At 41.2% G+C, this 26,891-nt stretch overlaps 1 long non-coding RNA gene across 1 annotated transcript in view; it reads right to left on the reverse strand.

The window, feature by feature from the left end:
* Positions 1-26,766, reverse strand: part of LOC308063199 — a 52,303-nt gene extending 25,537 nt beyond the window's left edge. The window contains exon 1 of the long non-coding RNA XR_013927877.1: positions 136-26,766. This is a non-coding gene — a long non-coding RNA (uncharacterized lncRNA). The remainder of the gene's footprint in view (positions 1-135) is intronic.
* Between the last annotated feature and the right edge of the window lie 125 nt (positions 26,767-26,891).

Here is a 26,891-nt window from a genome sequence, read left to right on the forward strand (position 1 = left end):
CCCTTCCCTTCCCTTCCCTTCCCTTCCCTTCCCTTCCCTTCCCTTCCCTTCCCTTCCCTTCCCTTCCCTTCCCTTCCCTTCCCTTCCCTTCCCTTCCCTTCCCTTCCCTTCCCTTCCCTTCCCTTCCCTTTTCACTGATTTGTAACACGTAAACTGCTAGAAACCACAGCAAAGGTTTGGGATGTGCAAATATAGTGAAAAGCAGCCCCCTTCCAAAGGAACTTGAAGTCAAACAGCAAGTTGTGACACACTTGAGAATGTCCTCTCAAGCACATTATTGTCTGGATTTGGCCAAAAGGAATTTAATGAAAGCACAACATGTATAAGGGGAAGCTTTAGGAAGTATCAGATCAGGGGGTTAAAGCTTGTACTTTGCAGAAGGGTTAGATATGAAGAAAAATACAGTCATAGAAAACAGGGCTGGAAGGGACCCAGAGCAGTTACTCACTGGTCTTCCAATTCTTTCCAGAGTGCTCACAGCTCCTCCAGTTTGCAGATGTAGTCTCTACCAGCTTCCAAATCACAAATGCAGATATATTGACTAGCGGGGGCCTTAGAGCAGTGTTCGGCATAGCACAGGTTGGTATAATTTCCAGTTGAAAAATTCCTCATTAATAACTTATCATTTTGAATAAATTTTTTCCATGTTGTTTTGAATCTGTCTTATGATGTTGTCGTGGCTTACCTGTGAGACTATTACATGGTACAGTGTCAAAGCCTTAACAAAGCAACAATTGCTTACATCTCCACTGGGTTTTAGGTTTGCTGCTTGCCTTAAAGGAAAACTAACTTGGACTGAAGTGACTTGTTACTGGCAAACCCCTGCTGATGTGTCCTTATCTTTGGGGTGCTTACATAGGAGTTGACTGATTTGTTCTGGTGTCTTTCCAAGAACTGAAGTGTTAGACTAAGTGCTCTGTCATTTCTAGGATCCTCCTTTCTCTGTATTTTTAAAGATAAGCACTGTATTCACCCTTTGCTGTTTATCAAAAGCCTCATCCTTCCGCCACAAGTTCTCAAAGATAATTGCTAATGGCTCTGAAATAGCTTCAGGCAGTTCCTAAGAATATTCTGGAGCAAACTTCACCTGGCTGAAGTCAAACCTCTAGTCTGTTCTCTTTCTTTCCTTGCTCGAATTATGTCGGCTTTGTTGGTTTTATTCTGTCTAATCCCAAATGATTGAAAGTGTCTGCTAAACAGTGGCCTATAGTGCTGATGTTGCTGAGTAAGTCAATAAATAATATGCTGAACTAATAAAGAGGCCAAGAAATTGTGGCAGAGCTTAGAAACCAGAACAAGCAAAGAGTACTGAATAGAACAGAAGTGATAGTGGAAGAATTCAAAGGTGGGGGATGTCACGAAGAAAGTGTTTTGCCATGGTTATTCTGACAGTGGAGCAAACCTACAGTCCTGAAGACTACAGAAAGGAAGATTACAGCATCTGTAGTATGTAAACACTGATGTCTCTGAACGCAACAGTGTCTTAGAGAGTTGATTTGCTTTGGAAAAAAGATGGAGACTTCAGTATAGCCTGGATATAAGGATCGACAGAGAAGGCGGCTGCACCACTAATGCCTGTTATGGGCTTGAGATGCTGGGGCCAGTTCACAAGTAACAGACTGGCTCCCACATGTGTCTCATATGATACAAGGGTTAGCTCTGACCAGCTTAGGTATTTTGAAAGAAGTGAAGCGCTGGCTATGCTGACATTTTAATACATTTTTGTTGAAATGTACTGGCTGTCACTCAGTCTGAGTGGAGATAGGAAGAGACAAATATAACAGGGGACAACACATGACAGTGTATACAATTCTGTATGGAATTTTTCATGTTCCATCCCCTGCTTTCCATAAAGGGAAGCATAAAGCTCAGTGCTACAGCTCTTCTCTATGAATATTCTTACCTGAGTGAGAACCGTTGAGAGACAAGGTTTTGAAGGATCAGGTCTCCAACTCAAGACCACTTATTTTTGGACATTTTTCTTAGTTACAGAATCTGCTTAGTTATATGAAGCCTTATTTATTCTTTTTTTTTTTTCTCTTGATCAAGATGAAATACAAAAAGTAGTGTCTTTGTCTTTCAAGAGTTTTAGTTACAGCTTAATTAAAATGTCTGTATCTAACCCACTAAACAAGAACATTTAGCCTGTTCTCTGTGATCAGTTCTTGTGAAGAGGGCTTGGAAAGCTTCACCCTTCAACAAAAGATACTTAGACATCACCCCCTCATTTCAGCTAACTTGGATTATTTACAGTACTAGCTCTGTAACAGTTAATTACAGTGCATGATCTTGTTACCAAGGATGATGAAACCAATTCATCTGTCTGCTAAACAAAGAGCTTTGTGGGTGGCTTTTTATACTTGCTTTGTTCCAGCATTGCTTTACACTGTCAGTGTGTAATTTGTTCTGATTTATTCCATTATTAATTGCTCATGCAGGATGCATTGTAGTGGTCATTTTAAATGATGGACATCTGAAGTATTCCACACAGCACCTTTTACTGCAGGATACCAAAGTCGAAGCATCACAGATACTCAGTAATTTGCAAAACAGTACACCTTCGTATTTACTATTAAAAAGTCAGAAATGACTTATTGACTGGAGTCATAAAGTTAATTAATGACCAGAGTAATTTTCTTGTCTGTGCACACTTCCTGAACAGATGTAGTTTTCCTTTCTAACTGCGGTGGTTTATCAGTTGTTGGTATGGAGAAAGCATATGGGTGAACTATCTAATTAAAACATTGATTAACACCAGATGCTGAAAAAATTGAAGAATGTGTTTGTGAAAAGGGAGGAGAAATAATTTTCTATTTCTTAATTTTGCTACTAGTTGAACTACTTTGACTATGGCCATTGTCAGCAGGTAAAAGCATAGCTCGTTAGAACAGCATATTCTTCTCGTGTATTACAGAAAAAACTTATAGTACCTAGGTGGTTGTTGTAGTCAGGTGAGATGCAGAATTTAAAAGAAGTTCTTTGTATTTGCAAATTATTTATTTTCATAGCACAGTGAAATAATACATTTCAGTGGTAAACAAAAGTAATAAATTTACCAGTGAAGAGACAAAATGCCTGTTTATATATGGTATAATCATAATGACTTTTGAAATCCATGACAATTAAGTACATTTTCAAAAGACAGAGTTCTTCAGCCACACAAGAAAGTTGTTGGTATGGCAATCAATCCGATGCTGTGCCATCCTCCTGCTGGTAGGTAATTTGAGGTAACAGTTAAGATCTACAAGATAAGACTGAAAAGATGTCAATCCTTAGTTTAAGAAAGAGAAATCAGAAGAAATATTTTAAAAGTCATCAAATAAGATAGCTGCAAAATGGAAAGGAATGAATGATTCTGCATGTTATCTGTGCATAGTACTTGAATTGCAGTGAGTAATGTTTAGAGTGGATGCTGGCAAGGCCTCATTTAATAGTTAAGTTTGCACTCAGAATGATTCTGCAACAAGGGATAAAACTGCACAAACACTGTGTCAAGAATCATATAGGTACTGCTGGTCCTGTCTTAGGGCAGAAGAGAGAGACTTTAGATGAGCTTCCTTCTGGATCTGTATTCTATGATTTCCTCTAAATGGGGCTCAACAAAACAAAACAAAAATTGCCCTTTCAGGCAATTAAAACAGCAAGGGCTTGCTGAAATGCAGTAGCATGCTGTGTCTCTGAGCAAGGTCCATATCTGTAGGGAATCTCCAATTAAGTGTGTTAAGACTTGTCTGATTGTCTTGAGTCTCAGAGATAAATATCACAAGCCATGTCTTTGTGGATGAGGAAATAGGTGTCCTCTAAGAATCTCTTTGAAACCTGGGGTGGGGGTGGGCACAAAAAACCCAAACAAACAAACAAGTCTTAATTGCAGTTTCCCCAGATAAGCATATTTTTAGGACTCCTGCTGAAATTTGTTGGGGCACTGTGAAGCTACTGTAAGGAAGGAACTAATAGGATGAACTGGAACCAGCTAACCTTACACACGTGAGTGTTGTGAAAGGTGCTGCCCATATTCTTCAGCACTAACTGTTTTGGTACCCAGGTTCTGTTCACATAGAGTCTTCCTCCTTCACTAAAGAATCTCTTTCAGGCAGGAACATAGCCGGTTGAGCTGCCTGATGTCTGAACTTGTTTTCTGAGGCCTGAGCTCACAACTTGAGTCCTTTTGTTTGTGAAATCTGTAGGACGATATTGTATGCTCTCTGTGTTTGGCTCCAGCAGACAGAGGTGTGGAACAACCACAGAAAAAGAAACATACATGCTGATCTCTGTAGGTAATGGACAATGCAAAATATGTAACCTATGTATGGCAGATTTCTTATTTTTTTACATTTTAGATCCAAATGTTATGAACACTGACATGTACATCATAAAACTGAAGAAGACGTTTTCTGGTGAGTAGTGATGATTTGCTTGATTTAGAGTATTTTCTGAAATCAGCATTTGGCACTTTGTAGAGAAAGATTCTCTGTCTTCTTCATGTGGTATCTTGTATGTTAGGCTAATTCATAAAGCTTTCAAATTGATTTTAATTCCTTCAAAAGGAATAAAGGGTTAAAATTAAATGAATAGCAGCTGATATACAGCACTCAGTATGCAAGATGCTGCGTTGACCAGCTATAATAAGAAGTCCAATAACTCTTCTCATCTCTCCTACTTTGTAATTTCATTAGAAGCAGACATAAGATAGAATCATAGAAACATTTAGATTGGAACAGACCCCTAAGATCAAGTCCAACTGTAAACCTAACACTGCCAAGTCCGCCATGTCCCTAAGTGCCACATCTACACATCTTTTAATGCCTCTAGGGATGGTGACTCAACCACTTCCCTGTTCCAGTGTTTGACAACCCTTTCAGAGATGAAAGATAGTAATGGGCAAAATATTTCCTCCTCAGGGTTCATAGATGTGAATAAACAGTGGTGCAGTTCAGTGCATAAAGGCCATTTACTGGCCTTTCTGTGTAGCATTGTCTCCTGGGACTCCTGAAGTGTACCTGAGAATTGGCAGTGGCACTATTAAACTGGCTTCCTACTATATGCTACAACAGGTAGTGGGGAAGTGCTGCCAATGCCTCAGCTGCGCATGCAGCAAGTTGCATTCATGTAGTGAAGCCTCAGACATTTTCCACCACCTCACCTGCTATCCAGTAAGGAGCCACTTGTGTTATGAATTGCCACCTTCAACCTGTTTAGAAGTGCCCCAGCTTTTTGAAAGTGTAAGTAGTTTAATTGTTTGCTACAGGAGATTTTTGGATGTGGACTGCAGAGGGCAAAGTGAATAATCCAAATCTGGTATTGGTACTTGGTAAGGATGTGTTCTTGACAGGGTATGTTTTTCAAATATGTGTTTAATGACTCAGGTTGAATCACCTGATATTCAGTGAAGCTTAGGTTTGGATTCTCAAAGATACACAGCTGCCCAAATTCCTCAGATTAGGAATTACACACCTTTAAAAGATATAGGGGTAAAGTAGTATTGACAAGTACTGATAATTAATTTTCTGAGCTGTTCTGCATGGCTGGTAGGCATGCAGGTGAAAGTTCATTGGGAGGCTGGAATATGAGTGAATGTGTTTGCTGCATGTATTTGAATGAGCTGTTCTTGGCACAGCTCTAAGCAGAGCATGTTTTTACCTGCTCTCACTTATTTTAAAAGTATCGCTGGACTCAGCTCTTTTTTTTATTATTATTATTTAGTTTTATTTTCCTGTGGGATCATAAATACGTGACATGGTGAAAGCATGATAACTCTGCAGTGTCTGCTCTGAATGCAGCTGTCTGCAGAGGGATTCTGCTTAAGTTATGCCAACCTGAGGCAGCTCTGTTTATGCCAACAATGACACTCTGTACCAGGATTTTAATACAGAAATACAACTTTTTTCTTGCTTAAAGGCAAGAAGGCACTTTAAGTGGGATGTAAAAATATTGTGGCAGTACCTCTGTGTGTGTTGGAGGGAGGAAGGTTTCTTTTAAGGCTTATCAAATATGTTTAGAGGGAAAGACCAAATAATTCCTTCTGCAAGTAGGACTAATGGGGAGAAAATTTTGCTGAGCATAGTTCCCAGTCCTGATTTAACTTATTTGTGCTTATATAAATCTGAAATATCTGCATTGAAGTCACTGGAGCTGCACTGAATCAAGCGACAGCAGAATTTACATCAAATGGTCCCCAGAGCTGTTTGTGCTGCTGTAAGCAGTTACAATTCATAACAGTAAATGAGCTAATATGTGTATGGGACATTCTTTTTGGACAGTGTGAGATACAGAGGCTGTCAATCTAATTCTCATGAATGGAATTTTCTACAGCAACACTGAAAAAAGCTCATTTCCTCTTAGTGGAACTTAGGAAACTTAGAGATATAGGAAAATCACTTGTAGCTAAATAAAAAAATTTTCTTCATTGGTATCTGGGTGATATCTTGTGATCTTTATACAGTCCTCAATTAAGGCACAAAGCTGACACTCTTTCAAGCCAAAATAGGCCTGATGTTAAGAGGCCCTGTTACTGCAAAACTAGCCTTTTCTCTTTCTGGTCCAAGGAGCAGAAACAATATTTTATTTGGATTGCCCTATCTCTGGGGAAATAATAACTTGCACATACACCCTTTGAACTAGTTAGGGATTTGATGCAGCTTTTTGGTAAACTAGCAGTGTTCCATGCAAAGCATTAGATTTACCTTATCTAACACTAGATGTGATGTGTTCAATCAGAGAGTTTTCCTTAGGCAACAGCTAACTACAAAGCTAAAGGAAATCAAAGCTAACATTTTAGCTTTTAGGATCGAAACATTTTATGGAAAGCCATCAGTCTCTTTTCTCCCTTGCATCCTCTCTCCCTTTCTCTGATTAATAGATATTATTCATTTATTATTGTAGTGAGTCTTCAGTCACCTATCCTTCAGCTGAAAACAGCATCACCACATTGTCAAATGTATGTTTCTAGAAAAAAGCTAATGCTGGAAGTCTGAGCCTGCTATTTGTTTTTCTTACTCCTTCATTAAAATAGTACAATGTGTGTCTAATACTGGTTCTTCAAGAGTGTTAAGCTCATAAAAAGTGTTGTAGTTGCCTGCACTTATGAGAACCAAAATGTATACTTAGCATATCCAATATGTATAGCAATTAGTGTGTGAAGATGCCATATAAATCATACATTATATTAAAGACAATGATACTGACATTTAGCCATGAGATAGGAGGCATATCCAGGTACAAACTTACCTACTGGCTAAGCTGGAAAATAGTTAAACTTGACTGACTACTTACAGGAAAAGAAATCTAGTGTAAATGCTTTCATGGGTGTAGAAATAAATAAAAAGTTTGTGATTGGTCAGATTCATTTTTCACAAATAATATCCTTCACAAGAACAGCAGAAAGATAAAACCTGGACTGAAGTTTTGATAAGGAGTTATTAAGTTACTTCTGTTTCTACAAAGCTGTTCCAATAACTTAAGATGCAAACATTATATGCACCGTAGTCAATAAACAGAAGGCTGGTTTCAACCTGGCAGCAGTAGTTTGTGACACAAGCTCAGGCTGCCAGCATGAAGCCATGTGCTTCAGTACAACACAGAACAGTGAATGGAAATCAGCCTCTGCTGGCAGAAGCAAAGAGTGAGGCTACGGTGCTTAGGCTAATTCCAGATAGTCGAACTCATACCAACTGTTCGATTTCTTTATGCCTGTCACCAGTCTTGGTCAATGTGACTGCAGCCAGACTTGACACTAAAAACTGGAGTGGTTAATGACCTTTGGTTGCTTGGCTGTAATGTTTCTGCTCAGAGTCTTCGTGCCATGTCATTTTTGTGAGACAAATACAAAATACACAAGGCACTGTGAAGAGCATCCTACCAATGTCCAAAGTACTCTTCTGTAGGACCTTTTTGCAGTGCTCCATGTCCTACACATGCTGCGCTCAAGGTCAATTTTTCATGTTTTTCATTCTAATAACACTTTTTTTATTCCATAAATTTATTAGCATTTTAAAATAATCTGTCATTGCTTCTCAAATTTGTCACCTTGCTACCTTTCCATTAAAATGGAAATAGTGCAGTTGTATGTCTCTTAGGATGGCCTTTATTAGAGGGACAGTTAAGGGGGTGGACTAGTGCTTTTGGGACTGTGTGTCAAATGAGTACATGCTGCTGGGAAGTAGTACAGGTGTCTATTAGGAATGATCAGGGGTAGCAGCAGAACTTAAGGCTTGAAAGAGCCTTCTCTGATTTTCTCTGATGCAAGAAAAATTGATTTGTAATCATACTCTGGAAGCTTGAAATCCTGGAATGCTCTTAATTAGTGAGTCATTGCTTTTTCTATGAATATCCTACAAATACATTCTATGAATATGAATATGGGACATTACCCAGGTGTGAAGTATGATCTTCCATTGAAGGTGATTATTCTAGATTTTGTGCCAGAAGTAAGAGGGCTTTCTGAAATAATGTTTTTCCTGGTGGGCAGCAGAACCCAGTCCTGTCTTCCTTGGCTGCATGTGACTTCACCTCAGAGCCCAGTGAAGAGAGCACTTCACTGATGTGGGATGGCTTTCTAGGGACTTTTTCCTTAGCAACAAAGGATCACAGAAGCACATCTTTAGAAGTGCAGATCCTTTAAAAAAGCTGCAAGCAGGGGCTTCTTCCTCAGACCCATATGCTTAAACTGATACCATTACGGTGTGAGTAACAACTGCAAAGGCTTTGGCCTCACAGCCTTCCTTGACCCATACATTGGATAAGAACAAAGATGGATTTCATTAACTATCTAACCAGGCACAGGATGCTGAGTTTGGTAGCTTGACAGGCCTCCAATAGGTCTAGATTTTATATTCTTGTTGTACATTTTCTTACTGTATTTTGCAGATGTATGGGGAAATGTAGCAATAAGTGGAAGGGTCAGAATATCAGGCTATTTATTGGTAATACTTAAACACTCTTTGTAGTTGCAAGAACACATTCAGTACTTTAAAACTGGGTGAGGCATGAAACGATAGCTTAAACTATGTCAGATAAGATTGTACTATGCTGCTGTTTGTGCACTAGCTCAAATATTTGTCAAAGTCTATGTAAATATGGTGGTAAGATGCTAACCTGACCTGTGACATTTTGCTTTATTTGATGGTATCTTGATTTAAAAAGAAAAAAAAACCTTGAGTATAACAAATCAGAAGAAATTTAATACATTTCAAAACATATCAAAACTTAAATATTAATTTGTCTTAAAATAAATGTATTTGAAAAACAGAGAAAACTTCCCAGATATTGACTTCCTCTGTATCAGTCAGTTTGGTTTAGATACAGTACAGACGGATAACAAGGCAAGCGAAGTGGTTCCATGAGCACCAAGTTACCTATGGACTGAGCAGTCATTGGTTTTCCAAGTCTGGAAAATTTCATCTTGCATTCTGCAAGATCATTTAATGCCACCCAGTGAGTACCCTGTCCAAATTCATTGACTGAGAAACATATTTGCATGTGGGCACTTGCAAAGGTGTGTTAGCAAGTGCCTGTCAGCTGCACTGTGGGAACTGGCCGCATGTGTGGTCTCTGCTTGCCACAGTTGTGAGGTGAAAGTTGTGAGTTTAAACCATTTACTTGGGTGCAGTGGGCATGCACATAACTACATATTGCACATGGGCCAGCGGGTTGTCACACACTACTTTCCAGTGTCAGGATCACTTTCAGTGCTCTACTAGCCTCCTGGTGTGCTTCTCAGTGCAACTTCTTGGCCCTTTCCTTCAGTCTGCTTTGTTGCAGCATGCCTCTGGAAGAAGTTGGTCTTAAAAAGTCAAGTTATTTATTCTCTAGCTACCTGTATATCTCTCACACCTTGAAAAGGAGGGGGAATGTAGGCTGAAGACTTCCTGAGCAAGAAAAGCGCCTGCTACAAAGTCACTTGAACTATCTTACCTTGCTCTTATTGTGTCTCCTTCAGTCTAGGCTTAACCTGACCAAGGATGAAGTTATTCCTTTTGTACGTGAAGTCTGTATCCCCTCCTCAATGTATATTTGCTATCAGGGAAAATCCCTCAAATCCATTCTTGGTGAGCACTGCCAACAGTTCCCCTCCTGGGTCTTAGGAACACAAGTGACAACACTGAAGTGGCATCGTTGCCAAGTTTGCTAAGGACCTTTCTATTCTGGAGGAGAGCATTCTGGACTGTGTTCTCCTCACTTCTCAGTCAGGCTCTTGCTCTACCTTTGCCTAGTGTGTTTCTCAGCACAGCCTCCTTTTGCTTTTCATGCTGCAGCAGCCTTGTAAATGTGTCCTGCAGTGGGATCTAAGAGGCAGTACAAGCCCACAGCCCTTAGGGATCCAAAAGTCCGTTCCCAGGCAGCAATACAGTTCTGAGCAGGAGATTTTGCGTGACAAGTTGGGCTAGGAAATGGGCTTGGCAGAAAAGAGTGGTGGCTCTGGTGTCTGGGTTCCTGGGTAGTGGAGTTCTAGCAACTGAAGTTGATACTACCTGAAGAACAAACACACTGTGGGGTAATTGCTGGAGGATTGTTATCAGGACCATCATGCAGCATCTGTGCTGGCAATCTAGTGTCCAAGTATGTCCAAAAAGTGCTTAGTTTCTGCTGTCTTATTTTAGTAACACAGTCTAGACTCAGTTACCAGGAATCGTGTTTGGGCCTGTTAACAAAAGTAATTTGGGCTGCCAAAGATTTATAGTATGCATCTTGCTTGAGGACTGTAGGAAGGATAGAAGGAACAGCTTTTGATTTGTCTGTACCTTATTGCCTGAAAGAAACACGCTGGTAGTGCTGAGTCACCTCCTTTTCATACTGCAAGCTTAGTATTCTTGAGGAATCTCTAAGTTTGAAATAGCATGAGAGGCAGTGAGGCATCTTGTGTCAGCAGCATGCAGGTGATACACAGGGCTCTTTCACCAAAGCCAAAAGGTGTGGACTGACTTTGCTGGAACAGGGCTGAAATTGGGCTCAAGGTTAGAATGTGTCTCTGAAGACAGAGTGGAAGAGACTCTCTGTGATGATTAGACGGTATGATAGGAAAAGCACAATCCCTCCTCCCTTTTATAGTGAGGTCTGCTGGCTTGGGGTCACTGTGCTGCTCCTGAAGACACCTGCAGCTGGAGTGGCTTTTCATCACACAACCCTATTTCTCTCTGCTGAGCCCCACAATAATCTATATGTTTCCCTCCTTCAGACTAGACTATGGAAGTGCAGGCACAGCGAGCATGCATAATAGCTAGTTTATTCAGTAATGTCCACCCCAGCAGTAGCACCAGTGCTCCTTACCTCAGTTGCAGCAATGGCAATAGCAACAGGTATCACCACGGGAAGTATTGCTACAGCTACACATCACATAGTCTGGGAATGGATGTTCTATTGGATCTAGAATATGTAATTTTTATTGCCTTGGGTCTCCAGTTGAATTTTTTATTCTGTATTTATACAGTATCTAGCACAGACATAGCCAGTACCTCAAAGTATACAGTCACATAAATGAGTCTTGCAAATGGGCAGGGTAAGTAAACGGGAGGGATATTTTTCATCTGTGTTTATAGGAAGTTGTCACTGTGGGTCAGCAATTTCACCCGTGTTAAGTGCGTGGGGACTGGAAGGGGAAGAATAAGATAGCTTGGGAGATGCTTACGGAGAGCTTCTGCTAACTGTGAGAAGCTGCAAGAGGAAAGCACAAGGCTCTGGTTTGAAAATCTAATGGAAAAGACAGAAGAGTCTGATGTGATGGGGAAACTGGAGACGAGAATAAAGGTCCAGTATTGCAGCAACTGTAGCTGAACTACTGGAGGCTGCCATGGTCCTCTCTCCTTTGAGGGCTGAGCCAGCCAAAAATTCATCCCTTTTTTAGGATTGGTTTTCAGCTTGCTCACCTTCTTCTCACAACTGCAGAAGAAGTGGTGCTAGCACAAGAGAAGTAAATGGTAGTGTGCAGAGAGCAGGACTGCAGCAGCCGGGATCCAGAATAAATTGAACAGCTATGGGACCACATGTCCACCTTCTGCCACTGAGTGAGAAATAGCAAGTACAAGGGAAGGAGTCTCACTAGTTATGAGCTGGTTTTTCCTTACTGCCATGAGCTCTGCAAACAGCTAATATAATCTTACTCTCAGGGACTAGGTCTGAACAGAGTGTTTCAGAAATAAATTGTGGGACATACTACCTTGTACGGAACAATGTGCAAAACTCAAAACTTGGTAGTAGCAATAAGCACTAGGATTGTAATTTGTCTCTGGCCTAGACATCTTGAGGGGGCAGTGATATAATAAAACACTTGAGGTATTTTGGGTGTAGCTTCTCAGAAGGGAAAACCCTTTCCCTCTGTAGCCAGAGGGCATGTGTAGTAGCCAGCAATGTCTGATTACTGTTGCTCCAGCTCTGAGACGTAATGGAATTTATCATCCCTGTCACAAAGCTGTCCTCTTTTAATGCAACCATTTTTATCCACTCTGGGTCTTCTCCAAAAATACTATTGGCAAAAGAATTTTATTTTAACTAAGAACTGAGAGGAGGGAAAGCCAGATGTGTTCTTGAAAGATAATAATTCTGACTCTAGAAGGAATTGTTTTCTAAATAATGTAAGTCCTTGCAGTCAGTTCCTGCTAGTGCCGGTGTTCTTTGGGGAGTTATTCTAAACTCTAGGCCTCAGCAAAGTAAGCTTTCCTGCAGCCAAATGTTAGAGTTAACCTCCAAGCTTTATTTTTATCTACAGTTTTCTTGGCAAATGATGAAGCTTATGTGTGGCATTTTATTTCCCTCTACAACCTCCTGTCTTTGGTTTGTATTGCACTTTGCAGAGCTTAGAGTTTATACAGGGTTTTGGGTGAGTGATATAAATTCTAGTAAGTTTCTATAGAACCTCATTTAGAAGCTTAAACAAAGCAAGTCATATTCTGTATTGGAAGATTTGTGCAGAGCTTTGCTGAACTGATGTGAATGTTGAATGAACAACTATTTTCAGTAGTGTTTTGTTTTTCTTTCAAAAGAAACTGTAATGGAGAAGAAGGTGGAGAGCAGATTTCTTACTGAAATGCAATACAACAGTAACGCTTAAATATCTTGGAGGATCTGAGACTAGAGGCCAAACGAGGGGCCCTAATGTTGTCATTATTACGTATATTTTCTTTGAGAAATAAAATCCTAGCAACTTTGGTTTTATAGACAATTTTGGTATGCTGGATTTCTGGAATGTGTTTGTCAGCAGCTACCATAATAATTTTATATTACATAGAGCAAAAAGTAAGTGTGTATAATGATTGCAAGACTATGTTCTTACTGTACCTTGCAATTCAGGAACGAAAAGTATGTTACAATCATTGGTACTATTAAGTCAGAACTGATTGTAAACCAGATTTCTGTATCTTCTGGTGTAAATGGATTTTCTACTCACAGCTTAAGCAGAACTGATTATAAATGAAATCACCAAAAGCACTCCAAACCACACCACACAGCTGAAGATAAAAGGAGTTGTCTCTATCTTTTTACTTTGATAGAATAATAGAAATAAAAGCTTAAAACAAAAGCTGATGGGGAGATAAGGTGGAATGCCAAACCATTGACCATGCCTGTTGCCTTCAAAGTTCAGCAGGGTGGTGGCAGTTTTAAACTGGGAAGTCTCATATGGGTTTGTTAAACAAACTTCTAGTACTGGTTTAGATCCAGAAATCGGGAAGGCATAAAATAAGAAGCATTTCTTGGCTATAAATGGCAGCTCCCATAAAAGGCAAAGGAGAGTCATAAAATGTCAGCAACTGTCTGAGGGTATGTCTATATGGACTATTTCTCACCAGGGTGATTAGCTCCAGCAGAGTGCCATGCTAATGCGCTAACTTGGTTCTCAGTTCAGAATGGCCTTATGTCTGGCCAGCTTTTTTTCCTCTGTCTCTTCCTGCACACTTTTGAGATTACATACTGGTATCGCTTAGGCTGTACATGGACTGCTTGACCTGGATGCAGTCAAGCCAGGGTAGCCAAAATGGTTTACACAAGCTGCAAATCTTCAGTAAAGAAGACTTTTTGCTCAGAGTGTATCTTGTCCAGTGAAGAATGAAACAGCATAGACCATATTTGGCTTTTTCTACCCCTTCGACATCCAGGTCAAGATGTTTTTTTTCTGTTAGACATATTTAGTTAGGGTCTTTATATTCAAATAGCATTGGAGTATTAGAACTATAAATATGAAAGGAAAAAAAATAATTTCTGAGCTCATATAAAACAGAAACAGGCTGCAGGAGAGTTAAGTGCTGTAAATGGGATTTTCAAAGTGGGTATATGTTAATTACGAGTGCAAACATGCATTTAGGTCACTGGTAGAAATGTTTAAAGCCAACATCCTAAAAATCAGCTTAGCGTAGAACTTTTTTTTAGGTAATGCTGCTGTTGTCTTATAATACTTTGTAGTTGTGGCAACATTCTTCCTTTGGTGCCATAGGAAATTCCATTGTCCTAGAGGTGGTGGTAACATTTGTTTCAAAAATCCTCTTACATCCATGGTTAAAATTCTTAAACCAGGATAGTGAAATTTTTTTATTTTTTTAAGAAGAATGAATCTTAGAATTTGTATCAAAACTAGAGGTGAACAGAAATTCGGTGCAGCTCTTCACAAAGTACTAGAGAGTCTGCTGATGCGTCTCAGAGCCACTGGTTTTAATTAATATTACTACTAGGGATATAATACTGATGTAACTTTGGATAATCATAGAATCATGGAATGGTTTGGGTTGGAAGGGACCTTAAAGATCACCCAGTTCCATCCCTCCTGCCATGGGCAGGGACACCTTCCACCAGACCAGGTTGCTCAAAGCCCCATCCAGCCTGGCCTGGAACACTTCCAGGGATGGGGCATCCACAGCTTCTCTGGGCAACCTGTTCCAGTGCCTCACTACCCTCACAGTAAAGAATTTCTTCCTAATCTAAGTCTACCCTCTTTCAGTTTAAAGCCATTGCCCCTTGTCCTGTCACTACATGACCTTGTAAAAAGTCCCTCCCAGCTTCCTCGTAGGCCCCCTTTTGGTACTGGAAGGCTGCTGTAACTTGTCCCCAGAGTCTTCGCTTCTCCAGGCTGAACAACTCCAACTGTCTCAGCCTGTCTTCACAGGAGAGGTGCTCCAGCCCTCTGATCATCTTTGTGGCCCTTCCCTGGACTTGCTCGAACAGGTCCATGATCTTCTTATGCTGGGGGCCCCAGAGCTGAACAAAGTACTCCAGGTGGGGTCTCGCAAGAGCAGAGTAGTCTGGTCCTGGTCATGACCTGCTGGCTATGCTTCTTTTGATGCAGCCCAGGGCACAGTTGGCTTTCTGGGCTGCAAACACATTGCCAGGTCATGTTGAGCTCCTCATCAACCGACACCCCCAAGTCTTTCTCCTCAAGGATGCTCTCAATGCATTCTCCACCCAGTCTGTATTTGTGGTTGGGGTTGCCCCGATACACATGCAGGACCTTGCACTTGGCCTTGTTGAACATCATGAGATTTGCACAGGCCCACCTCTCCGGCCTGTCAAGGCCCCTCTGGATGGAATCTCCTTCCTCAAGCGAATCAACTGCATCACTCAGCTTGGTGTCACCTGCATACTTGATGAGGATGCACTCAAATCCCACCATCCATGTTGCTGAAAAAGATGTTGAATAGTGTTGGTCCCAATACCAACCCCTGAGGAATGCCAGGCCTGTGAAAAATGAGCTCAATGTTCAGTGGTGGGCAAATGAAGCAGCAGAATGTTAGAAATTATTAGGGCAGGAATAGCAAATAAAAAGAAGATACTGTTATGTTAGTATTAGAAACCTGCAGTTTCAATACTGTACACAGCTGTGCTTCAAAGTACAGCAGAGCTAGAGATGGGGACAAAGGTTCAGTGGTACAACTTGGGTTTTATGCAAAGGAGGGACCATAGTGTCTCACTGATCACCCCTGTCCTCAGGAAAAGATAGCCCCCTCCTCAGAGACATAAAATTACAGGTGTTTACAAAACCACATGTGACGTGGGGAAAATTAGCAAGAAATGGATGTTGGCTTTTTCTTGTAAGTTAAATGGGAACTCTTCTTCAGTTAAAAGGCAGTTTAAACACAAAAGGCAGCTGTTTTCTCAGCAAAAATATAAATTAATTCAAATGTATGTTGGAGAAAGTCATGGCCGATTTGTCTGTTGTCAGCTCTTGAACATGGTGGTCTGGAGACAGCTTTCAGACTAAGAGATCCCTATGCTGGTTGCTGAGAACTGGGAGGATGTAACAGGGGAAAAATCATACTAAAATTGTTCTAAATTGTTCTTTTTTTTTTTTTTCTTTTTGCTAAGCCTCTGCTGTGGGCCAGTGTCAGAAATGGAATATGGAACATGAAGAGCTATAATTTGATCCAATACAGCAGTTCACATTTCTTTTTACAGGTAACCTGAACAATGAGCCTGAACGAGGTGTGTCCCCTGCATGATACCATGTCTGAGGGAGTGACGCATTGATTTTTGCTTTGTTTGTACTTTAGACTGGATGCCACAGTCACCAAACTAAGCAAGAGTTTTGTAACTAGAAGCTGACTTGAAATGAGAGTCATTACTTAGGTTCAAGATTTATGCCTATGTTCTTAATTTTTTTCTATGTCTGACTATTTGAAATTTAAATTTTTACATGTACACTAAGTAAAGAAAGTAGATTTTCTTAAATTTTAGGGTAACCCATTTGGCAAATGTGACAGTCTAGTCACTAATACAGACATCTGGTTACAGACGTAAAGCATTTCAGGTTAGGTAGCCTGGTTTAAAAGGTGTAAGTAATTTTTTGTGTCTTGTAAATCACTTTCCCAAATAATCTACTTCCTTATTCTGTTTCCACATATTTTCTCTTTCCTTATTATACATTTAAACTTAATTTCTTTAGATATTGATTCTACTTTAAGTTTTTAAGAGGAAATCTAACATACTGAACCACATTTGCAGATTGCAAGTTGCCAGAAAAATCGTCGGTAAATAGTATTCAACAAATAGCAATTCCAATGCATTTCATAAATGATCTAATATCTGATTCCACTAAAGTCACTTTGGATGAATTCCTGAGCGAATGTCATGTATGCAGCTTTCTGCTGTGGTAGGTGAGCTTCATGGTCACAAAGATAAAAGTTTTATCTTTCAAGAAATCTATCTTTTCTGTTATCGGACAGGATTTTGAGACTGTCTAACTATGTTGCACCTTTAAAATAGAGCATGGTAAAGAAGTAGCATTGTTAAGAGTATAAAGAACATTTTAGCAGCACAAAGATAGTATGGTCTATCCCATGTACTTGTAGAGCTGTGCAGAACAACTTTGTACAATAAGAAAAAAAGAAGAAAAAGAAACTCATAGTACAAAGGAATTTTGAAGGCACCAGCATGGAAGCTGAATGTGTCAGCACAGCCAGATGATTTTTGAAGATGGGAAGACAGGCTAAAAAATTAATTTTGCAAATTCAGAGGAAGAAAACCCAAGAAACTATCTTTTCTGTCTACATTTTCGTATGGGTAGACTTCAACTTGCCTTCTCACCTCATCCCCCCCTAATACCAATCAATCAGAAAAAAAAAATACACAGACACTTTTGAGATAAAATACTGACATTTTACTAAAACTGAAAATCCATGTGGTCAGGCTATAGGCATTTTAATCCTTTGCAAGACAAATGCAAGTACATCAGCAAACTTTTGCTGAACTTCTGTAATTTTTCCCCTCACATTGGCTTGTAACTTGACAGGCAAATTGTTTTGCAATAGCTGCTGAATTAAGGTGAGGTCCATAATTCAGATCTGAAACTCTTAAATGCAACTTCTCCATAATTGGCAATGCAGTGCCTAGACATCTGTCAGGGACATTGCTATTTGTATCTTGCCAAAAACAACTTGGTGGTTCACAATCACAAGGGAAAACTTAGCTTCCCAGCTGGCTGATGGGATGTAATCTGACTCCTGCTCAGTTACCAGAGTGCTGCAGAAACATGTGTTCCATTTGTTGACAGAACAATTGTCCTGGATAGCATTTACTTACAATTCAGTACTTTCATAAATATTATAAGAACTTACATTGTATAGCACAGAAAGTGCAGGTAGCAGTTTCCATTTTCACTGTGATGGCCTAGGGCCATCGCTTCGAAGCACACTGCCAGCTCACTCAGTAAATCCTCTAGACTGGAGTACAGGCAATTTAGGAATTGAGACAGATCACGCTGTACCTTGCTTTCCTTAGCTGGCCATTCTCATTTCTGGCTGCTTTCTTCTTGCTCTAACCCTCATGGCTTCTTTGCCCAAAATTGCCTAATGGGTGGGATTTGTGCCATGGAGATTTCCAGACTGGAAATAGAGCAAGTCATTAGAACAGAAAAGTACATGTGTGGAAGAGACCTGAACGACAAGAACAAGAGTGCACTTTGACAGTGGCTCAGGAAAACACTCAGCTGTGATCTGATTTTTCTAGACTCTTTTGCAGACATCCCGCCTCTTAGAACAACCTGATGAATGCTTCTTCATTAGGAAAATGATACATGAATAGATCAGATTACAAGGACCTGGAAAGTGTTGCTTTGTTTTGTGTTATCTATTGGTTATTTGTGAGGAGCTGTCTTTGTTAAGAAAAGTATTCAGAGACATAGTAATCTCTGGATTTGTGTTGTAATCGCTTTATCCCCTGAACAATGCAGGCAAATTTGCCATAGATTCTTCTTCATTTCAGTTGAGAATCTTAATGTGGTACATTGTTATGTTATTTATTCATTTAGAAGTGTCAGGTAGGAGATTTGAACTTTCTAGATGTCACATTTACACAAGGGCCTTTGACAACAGTCCCCTCATGACGAGGTTATAACATCAGTAATTCCTAATCTGATTTGCATTAGGGAATACATACATACAGCTTATTAGCAGCACTGTCATCTTAAAGTTAATTACAGCATAACAAAATGTGGGACGTGAATTTGACTTGTAAATAAATGTTCCTTATATCCATGCTCCTCTACCAGTGCTAGAAAACCAGAGATAGTGGAGATGATGATCCATGCAGTAAGTATTTCTCTTTAAGTGAGGGAGGAAGCAAAGTAGGCCACCCACTTCCTCCCCTAAAATATCACAAAGCTGCACCTAGTAACCTCATTTGCATCAGTCACATCCTTCATCAGCAAACACATTTTTCACTATCCTGTCCATGCTGTGTTAGAAACAACATTCAAATCTGTTCTCTCTTAGGAAGCCAGGAGTGAAAGAGTTGCCTCCCTGTCTTGTTGGCATATTCTTGCCAACTCCAATCTTACTGCTTAATTCCCTTTTTAAATTAAAGGTTTCCTAACTCTTGGGGAGAAAACAGAAATATATAGGGATATGCTTGAGCATAAGAGATGGAAGAGGCAATGTTGAATGAATTTGGTAATATTCAGTAAAACGTTTAAGTTGCAACCTGTAATTAAATAATATTTTATTTTAATTTGATTAAGTATAATGATTTCTTTAAATATTAAAGGACTATGACTTTGGTATGTTGCTGTTTTCTGTCCCTAAGTACCTTACTTCTCAAGAACTGGAACTTCTCAAATATAGAAGAAAAGTGTCTGAAGTTAGATGTGCTTTTTGACTATGTCGGTCAGAAAGCAAAGACCAAAACAATGAATTGAAAACTTAGTACATAGTAAAGATACTTCATTTGGAAAGGTAGCAACTGCATAAATAGAGTGTCTATTATTGTTATTATTTTTCTAGCTCAGTTACATAGTTTTGTAAACAAAAATTAAGCTACTGATAGCGTACTGAGTAAAGAACGGTTCTACTGATAAAAAGGTAACACACACACACAAACACACCCCCCTTTTATTTTCAAACTGATTATTGGAGGAAAGGAAAATTATGTTAATGCAGATTATGTTACAACTGTTTTTAAAGGTACAGTCACCAGATCACAGGTGAAGACCTTGTGGTATGCCATTGCGAAATAGAAAAGCCAGCTCTGAAGGCATTTTGTGTGTAGATAATTGGCATGTAGTTAATTGGGTGTTTTGGAACTGAGTCCAGAGGTTGTCCAAACTCATTTAGAAGTTGGCTTTTCATCACAACGGCTATGATTAAACTCCCTGGGGTGATGGAAGAGAAATTGTGTGGGAAGAATATGATCATCTAAAGAGCCTTATGGGAAAAAAGATTTGGTGTCCCATATTGCACAATTTACCTCAGCTACCTGGGACCCAGGATAATTGAATGTCTTTGGTCTTTATTTGCTGTCTTCCTTCTGTGCATGTGAAAATTTTTTACAGAAGTTGACTAACCTTTAATATTCTTTCTTGACTGAGGAATGGGTTAAAAGTTAAATTCAGGACTTCGGGCTAAGTAGTGGTATAAAAATGGGTGCTAATTGTTGATGTGAAGGCCGGCATGGGTGAGGTTAAGATATTCCCTGAGAGCCTATAGATAACAAGTGCAGCTGTGAAATGTGTGTGAGACCACAGCATTGGAAAGAACCTCTTGGAAGGTTTTCTTGGAAGCCTCCTCTCTTACTGCAGGCATTTACATGCTAAAATCCTTAATGACTGCTTCAAGGTCTGTCTCAAACTCAGTAGTTTTTTGCTTTCTCAAGGTTGCCCTAAGACCTGTCTTAAAACAGTTCCCTAGACCTTCATTGCTCTCATGTTTAGTGTTTAGAAACTTCTTCCAGCCTAAGTTGTGCTAATGTTGTCCTTTAAGTCAAAAACCTGCTCCTTTCTTTGTCGTAGGGAAAAACTAAATGTCATGGCTACCGTAGAGCTAAACAATGTGAAGATGGGATGCCAGGAAGGCCTCTTCTTGTAGTAAGCCAGCCATGGTGTTGCTAAGTTGGTGGCCTGATCCAGTGAGCTTTAAACATATGATTAAGTCTGAGGATGGGTTTCACTGCTTTTCTATATAGAGGGATGAAATTTCTTGCATTTTAGATATAGCACACAAGCTGGATGGTAGAAGAAATATAAATTTGTGTTAAAAACCAGCTGAATATATTTTCACTTGTACAGAAATTCAACTGAAAATTTTCTTTGCAGTCTGCTACTGCTACTGTTGATTGCCAAATTCCTTATTTGTGTTACTGTACTTAGACAAGGTGGGTACTGTGTATGAGTAACATGGGTATTAAAGAGAGATAAACAGCAACAGACACACAGTCAAGACATTTGGCAGTTTGTAGAGAGCTTTCATGCTATCTGACTATGTCTTCTAAAATGGCCAGGCTCCACATACTGAAGCTACTAAATCTTTTCTTTCTGTCAGAGGCCTGTACAGATTTCATTATGGTGACATATTAGAAAATGATTACAGCAGTAGATTTTTCTTTTCTCTTTTTAAAGAAAAACTGAAATTTCTTTAGACGAAAACTTCTTTTTGAACTATATAACAGTTGAAACACATATCTGTTTTAAAATGTGTTTTTTTCCTTGTCTTTATGTGGAAGAAAAAAGAAACATAAACCCAATTGCTCTTCTAAAAGACAGGAGAATTGAGGAGAGAAAATGAAGTGGAAGTAATTTTATTTCCTAAGTAACCTGTCTTGACTTGCTATATACCTTTCAAATCTACTTTACTCATCTGAACCTGTACTCATTCAAGATAGTGACTGTAAGGATGGTGACATCACTGTTTTGTTTACACCAAAATCTCTTTTGAGGGCAATCACAACAGAGTGGTTTTAGGAGAGGTATTGATTATGCTTCTACTTTGGAATTTGGTAATTTTGGTATACCTCAAACATGCTGCACTTGTCCTCTAGTCTGCTTTTTTTCTTAGCTTTAGATTATGAACTCCTTAGGCCTGTGGTTATTTCTTCACAAGCACTTTAAAACCACATAGAACAATAAATCTTCTGGGAAGAAACAAGAATAACTTTGATCTTTGACCATATTAATAGGCAATAATTATTTAGTCTGAATTTTGCATTTAATATTACACCCACAAACTGTGTGGAGATGAGCAATCAACACTTGTAAATCTTAGTTTAGGATCTGCCAAAATGCAGGTTGTTATTAGTTTTGATTTGACCCTGTTGTTCATGCGCCTTATGAGATGGTCTTCATCTACACAGCTGCTTCATTTTGTTGGGTTTTTTTACAAGACCATTCTTACTGCATCTGGCATACAAAATATGACAGCATTTACTTAATGAACAACTTCTCGGTGTTTTATCTTAGTTGTTCAGACTTAGGATCTATGTATTACTTGATTATTTACTGTTCGGGGGGTGAAATTATTATATTTCTTTTCACTGTTTAGTAAAAAAAAATACATTTTTAGTGCTTTTTACTAGTATCCAGCTTATATGTCTGTGTGTTTCATAACCAATGACTTTTATAACAGCTTTTACAAGTATGGGAAGGGGTATTTGTCCTTTTGCAGATGGTTAGCTAAACGATGTCAAGAGATTCAACTAATCTTCAGTATATGATTTTGGACACCTGCAATGGGTAATTTTTTTAAGTGTTAAGTATTGTATGAAACTCATCTTCAAAATGGAACATCTTCTGGCTTTGTTTGTCCTTGGCTTTTTTGCAGTCTGAACCTGGCAAACAGGTACCTAGAAAGCACAGTTTAGTGTTCCACCTAGGAGAAAGTTTCATTTTTTAAATTGTGAGGTAGGAAATATATTGGCAGGGGTCCTGAGACTCCTCAGTTTTTCTGCTCTACTCTGCTTCCTAGCAGAGAACTCTTCCCTCCCTAGATCCTTTTCTTTGTCTTTAAGAGCATTAGGTAAGAACACCTCTTTCTCTTGTTGCAGCTTTAGTTTATGCGTTTCTTTCCTCACCCGTTCTCCCCACCTCCCCACCCCTTAACATCTGATACTTACCCTTCTGATCCCCAAGAGGTCGGTCAGCATCTTTCTCCCCAGGCTTACTCCACTTCTTTGCCTAAAGCCAGTCTTCTCACCTACCCAGGTGCTTCTGTTGGCTGTTTCCTTCTGTACCTGTGATTGTTTGCACTAGTATTGGTGTCTCTTTGCCCTTATCCCTTTTGTTTAACTTTTGTTGACTATTACTTTGTTCTTTACCACCCTAGTGCAGTTGTAGAAACCAGTTGTTTGCATACTGTATCCCTCTCCTCCTCACACAGTAATTTAATTTCTTGAATTTCTGTTTGCTTCTGCCAGCGTCAGATGTTTTAATGAGAAAGAAGTGCAAGTCCCTTATCTTCTTTCCCCCTCATCTCCTCTCTTCCTTTTCTCTTTCCCTAGGTGTTTCCTCAGTCCGAGACTCTGTCATAGCCATGGAAATGATTTTTGCTTTCTCTGGGGAGAAAAGGCAACAAGGACTATGGAATACTGACTCCCAGCATTTTCTTCCGTCACCATTCTTAGGGCTTTTCTTAGGGACACTACTGCTGCCAAAATAATCTCATGTGATTGCCTGCACCAGGTACTCCCCACCATTAAAATTGCCAATATTTTCATTAATTATATAGTGTCATCCTGTAAGAACAGCCAATATTAACAGTCAAAAACCTTGAGAAAGAACCTACTTTGACAGAGGTAATGGCTGTTGCAGTTATTCCATCAAACACAGTCTTTTTATCCTGTTCATGAGGTCTGTGGTGACTTCTCGCCAGAGGTCATACTTGCAAGAGCAGCTGATGACTGGGGTGGATCAGATGCTGGTGTCAGGCTGGATGGAAGGTGCTCTTATCAGCCTCTAACTTCCTTCCTTTGACCCCTGTAAGTGCCTGATTGCTGGCAAGAAATTAAACAGCAGGAGAGTGAAGTGTAAAGCTGTCACTGATGGCTCTGCCTTAAGGAAACAGGCAATTTCCTGATCAGAGATCTGTTTTATCCAAAAATTTCTGCCTTTTCCATCCATGTCCAAGAAGGGGGGGTAGGGGGGTGGGGTGGGGGAGGAAAGGGAGGAAAGGGAGTGGAGGAAAAGCACCATGAAGTTGCTCTTGGTGGACCAAGAGATACATTAACTTATTAAAAATACTGATGATCCGCTTCTTCAGTGCCACACAAGCCCTATCCCACCTCCTTTTGTATGTCATCTGCTGTGTCTGTGACAGTTGCACTTACACTCATATGCACAAAATTGGCTTGTTTCAATAATGGCTTTTGGAAAAGGTAGGTTTTGAACATTATGAAGTTCTGGTCAACTTGATCTTGCCATCACTTTCTTTTCACTAGGCAACATGGCATGGGGAAACTAGGTTGGCCTTTTCTGCTATAGTTATACATACAGTGACCAGATGGAATGCAGTGAGCAAACAAGTTTTTCAGCTCAGCAAATGACTGGGTGTTCACCTGGAGATATTGTTCTCAGTATAGCATGCCAAAGGAAGTATGATGAATGAATGCTGGGCCCTGCTGCACCTTGGTTTGTCTATTGGGTATTCTCTGATGCCAGGGAAAAAAGTGCTAGAGCATCTCGTCGGAGATCCCTCTTCAGAAGCTCTCTTCAGAGATCTAGAGGACAGTAGAAAAGGAACATCCTTTAATGCCAAAACCTAACTGGTATTCATGTCAGTAGGCTCCTTTTTGATGGACTAAACGGTCTTCTCACTCTGGCTGAGTTTTTAGAAACACTCTGCCTGCTGTTCCCTGAGGAACCCTACCAAATACTGTAGTTTACTGCACATTACAGGAAGTCCTTACTTTAGGTACTACCATTCTCTGGGCTGAGTCCCCACCGAATGGAGAAGTTCTGTGCTCATGAAGATGGGTTGTATTCATCCCAGTATCAAAGCAGGACCTCTGTGATCTGCCTTTCAAGACACCTTTTTAGCACTACTTACATGGGACCTAAAGTTACAATCCATCCCCATTATACCCTTGCTGTCTAGTGCAAGATCATTTTCAATGGTTTATCTGAATTGAAACTCTGCCAGTACTGTTCCTGGAAGAGGAAAGGACAGAATAGGTCACAGTTATACTGCACGTGTATCAAGACACTTTATATCAAGGTTATTCTTTTTGTGGTGGTTGTGCACAGTGCTTTATTTCTGTTTATTATGTGGTCAAACTCAGCTGAGACCTGATCCAGGTCACAATCTTTGATTGAAGAGTGTGTTAAGATTGCTCCCTGTTCAATCCGTTCCACACAGCTTGCCTTTCTTATCTCCTCAGTACAACTAGGCAGGTGTAGCTTACACTAATGGTATGTTCCTCAAAGTACCGGTTATAGTGACCTGGTGCAGACCCATGCTAAGTCATTTGTATGAAAGCTTCCTCCGAGCTGTATAGGTCAGGAGTTCTGGCCTTATGGCCAGGATTGCATCTGTGCCCAGGGCCATCCAGCACCTGCTGTTCCTCCCGGGATATCTGCTTCTGTTCAGAGAAGCAGCGAGCTATTTTCATCTGCGGACTGATCTGCCTCTGTCGTGCCTTTCCTGAAAAGCACGGAGGGAACTACTGGTCACCAACCAGCTCTTCTTGCCCATGCTCAGGCAAAGGTTCAGAGCCTTTTGCTATCCCGCCGCCAGCCTCCAAAGCAAGCCGGGCCCTCAAGCTGCGCTAAGCCTCCTTCTGGTAGGCAGCAGGAGAGGCCTGGTGAGCCTCTACGTTTTTGTTTTTGTCCGCGGTCCTTTTATAGTGTTCTTAGGCTGGCGGGTGTTTGCTGATGCATGCATGCCTTTCACTTGCTGCTCCTAACCCTACTGATAAGACCAGCAGCGTTCTCATCTCCATTTCAGAGGGCTTGTTCGAGACCCAGTCCAGTTCTGACCCCCTTGCCTTGATCTGCCTTGCCCGTGTTGCATCTGCGCCAGTCAGCCTGCCTTTCCTTTTACACTGCATCTCCCGGGATCCCAGCCTGATCCTCAAATCTCTGTGCCTCTCTCCAAGTGACCTGTCTGGACATCGTCACCTTCAGAAGACAAGCTGGGCCTGGGCCTGCAGTGAAGTCACTGGTGTTTTCTTTCCGAGCACTTCCGAGCCCTTCAGGGTTCACGTGCTGTACGCAACAAACATGCATGAAGCCCAAAGCATCCCGAAAGTGGTGCAGGGGGTGGGCTGCACCGCACATGCTGTGGAGCTGCGTGGCATCTCTGCCCTGCTGGTGCACGTCAGCCGGTCGCATTTAGGGTGTTAGAGCTTCACTGGCAACTTGGTGCAGAAGTGCTGGGCAAATAAAGGCTGCCTTCCAGTCCGGCCGGGCAGGGTTTCAGGGTGGAAAAAGGGGCCGCAGCCTGCGGCTCCCTCCCAGCCCCGGGCACGGTCAGAAGCCGCAGGGCGGTTGATGTAGGGTGCTGTCAAGCATAGGAGGCACGAAGGGGTGGTTCAGGCCGCGCACGTTCTGTTCTGTCCCATCAGTGCAAGGCGTTTGAGAGTTGAATGTGCCCAAGGAGGGTGTAATCTCTGCAGGGGCAGGCGAGCTGGAAGTTATCTGCCAGCGTGAGCAGCTGTTCCTTCCTAAAAACTCTTGACTGGAGTGAAGCTTTACCCAGGCAGCCAAACGCACAACCTTGACACGCCACCCCCCCCCCCGCCTTCTGAGTAAAGGATTGTTGGAATATTTATACAAGGGCAAATAATATTATTTTTGGAAATGGCTGTATTATTTTGGTTACTTTTTTCCAAAAAAAATCAGCCCGGGGCATGCACCTGGCATGGAAAATTTCGGCTTGCGCGGTAGAAGCTTGGCAGACGGCACCAGCAAGTGCCAAGGGGCGCCGCGCGCGGCCAGCGCCCGGCACCCGCCGTCACCGGCAGCGCCGCCGCGCTGCGTCCGCCGGCGCCGGGAGCGCGCAGCCCCCGCGCAGCCCCCGCGCTGCTGCCGGTCCCAGGCCCGCCACGCGCCACCGCGTGTGACCGCGCTGCCCGCCGCCCCCGCCCACGCCGCAGCGCCGCGCCGGCCCCCGGGGGGCAGCGCCGGGCGGGGCGGGGCCGGGCGGGCGCCGCGCCCCCTCCCATTGGCTGGCGGCGCTGCCGGTCGCGCGTGGGGCGGGGGGAGCGGGCGCGCCGAGGCG

The sequence above is a fragment of the Falco punctatus genome (genome assembly GCF_963210335.1).
Source record: "Falco punctatus genome assembly, chromosome: 4".
Taxonomy (NCBI): Eukaryota; Metazoa; Chordata; class Aves; order Falconiformes; family Falconidae; genus Falco; species Falco punctatus.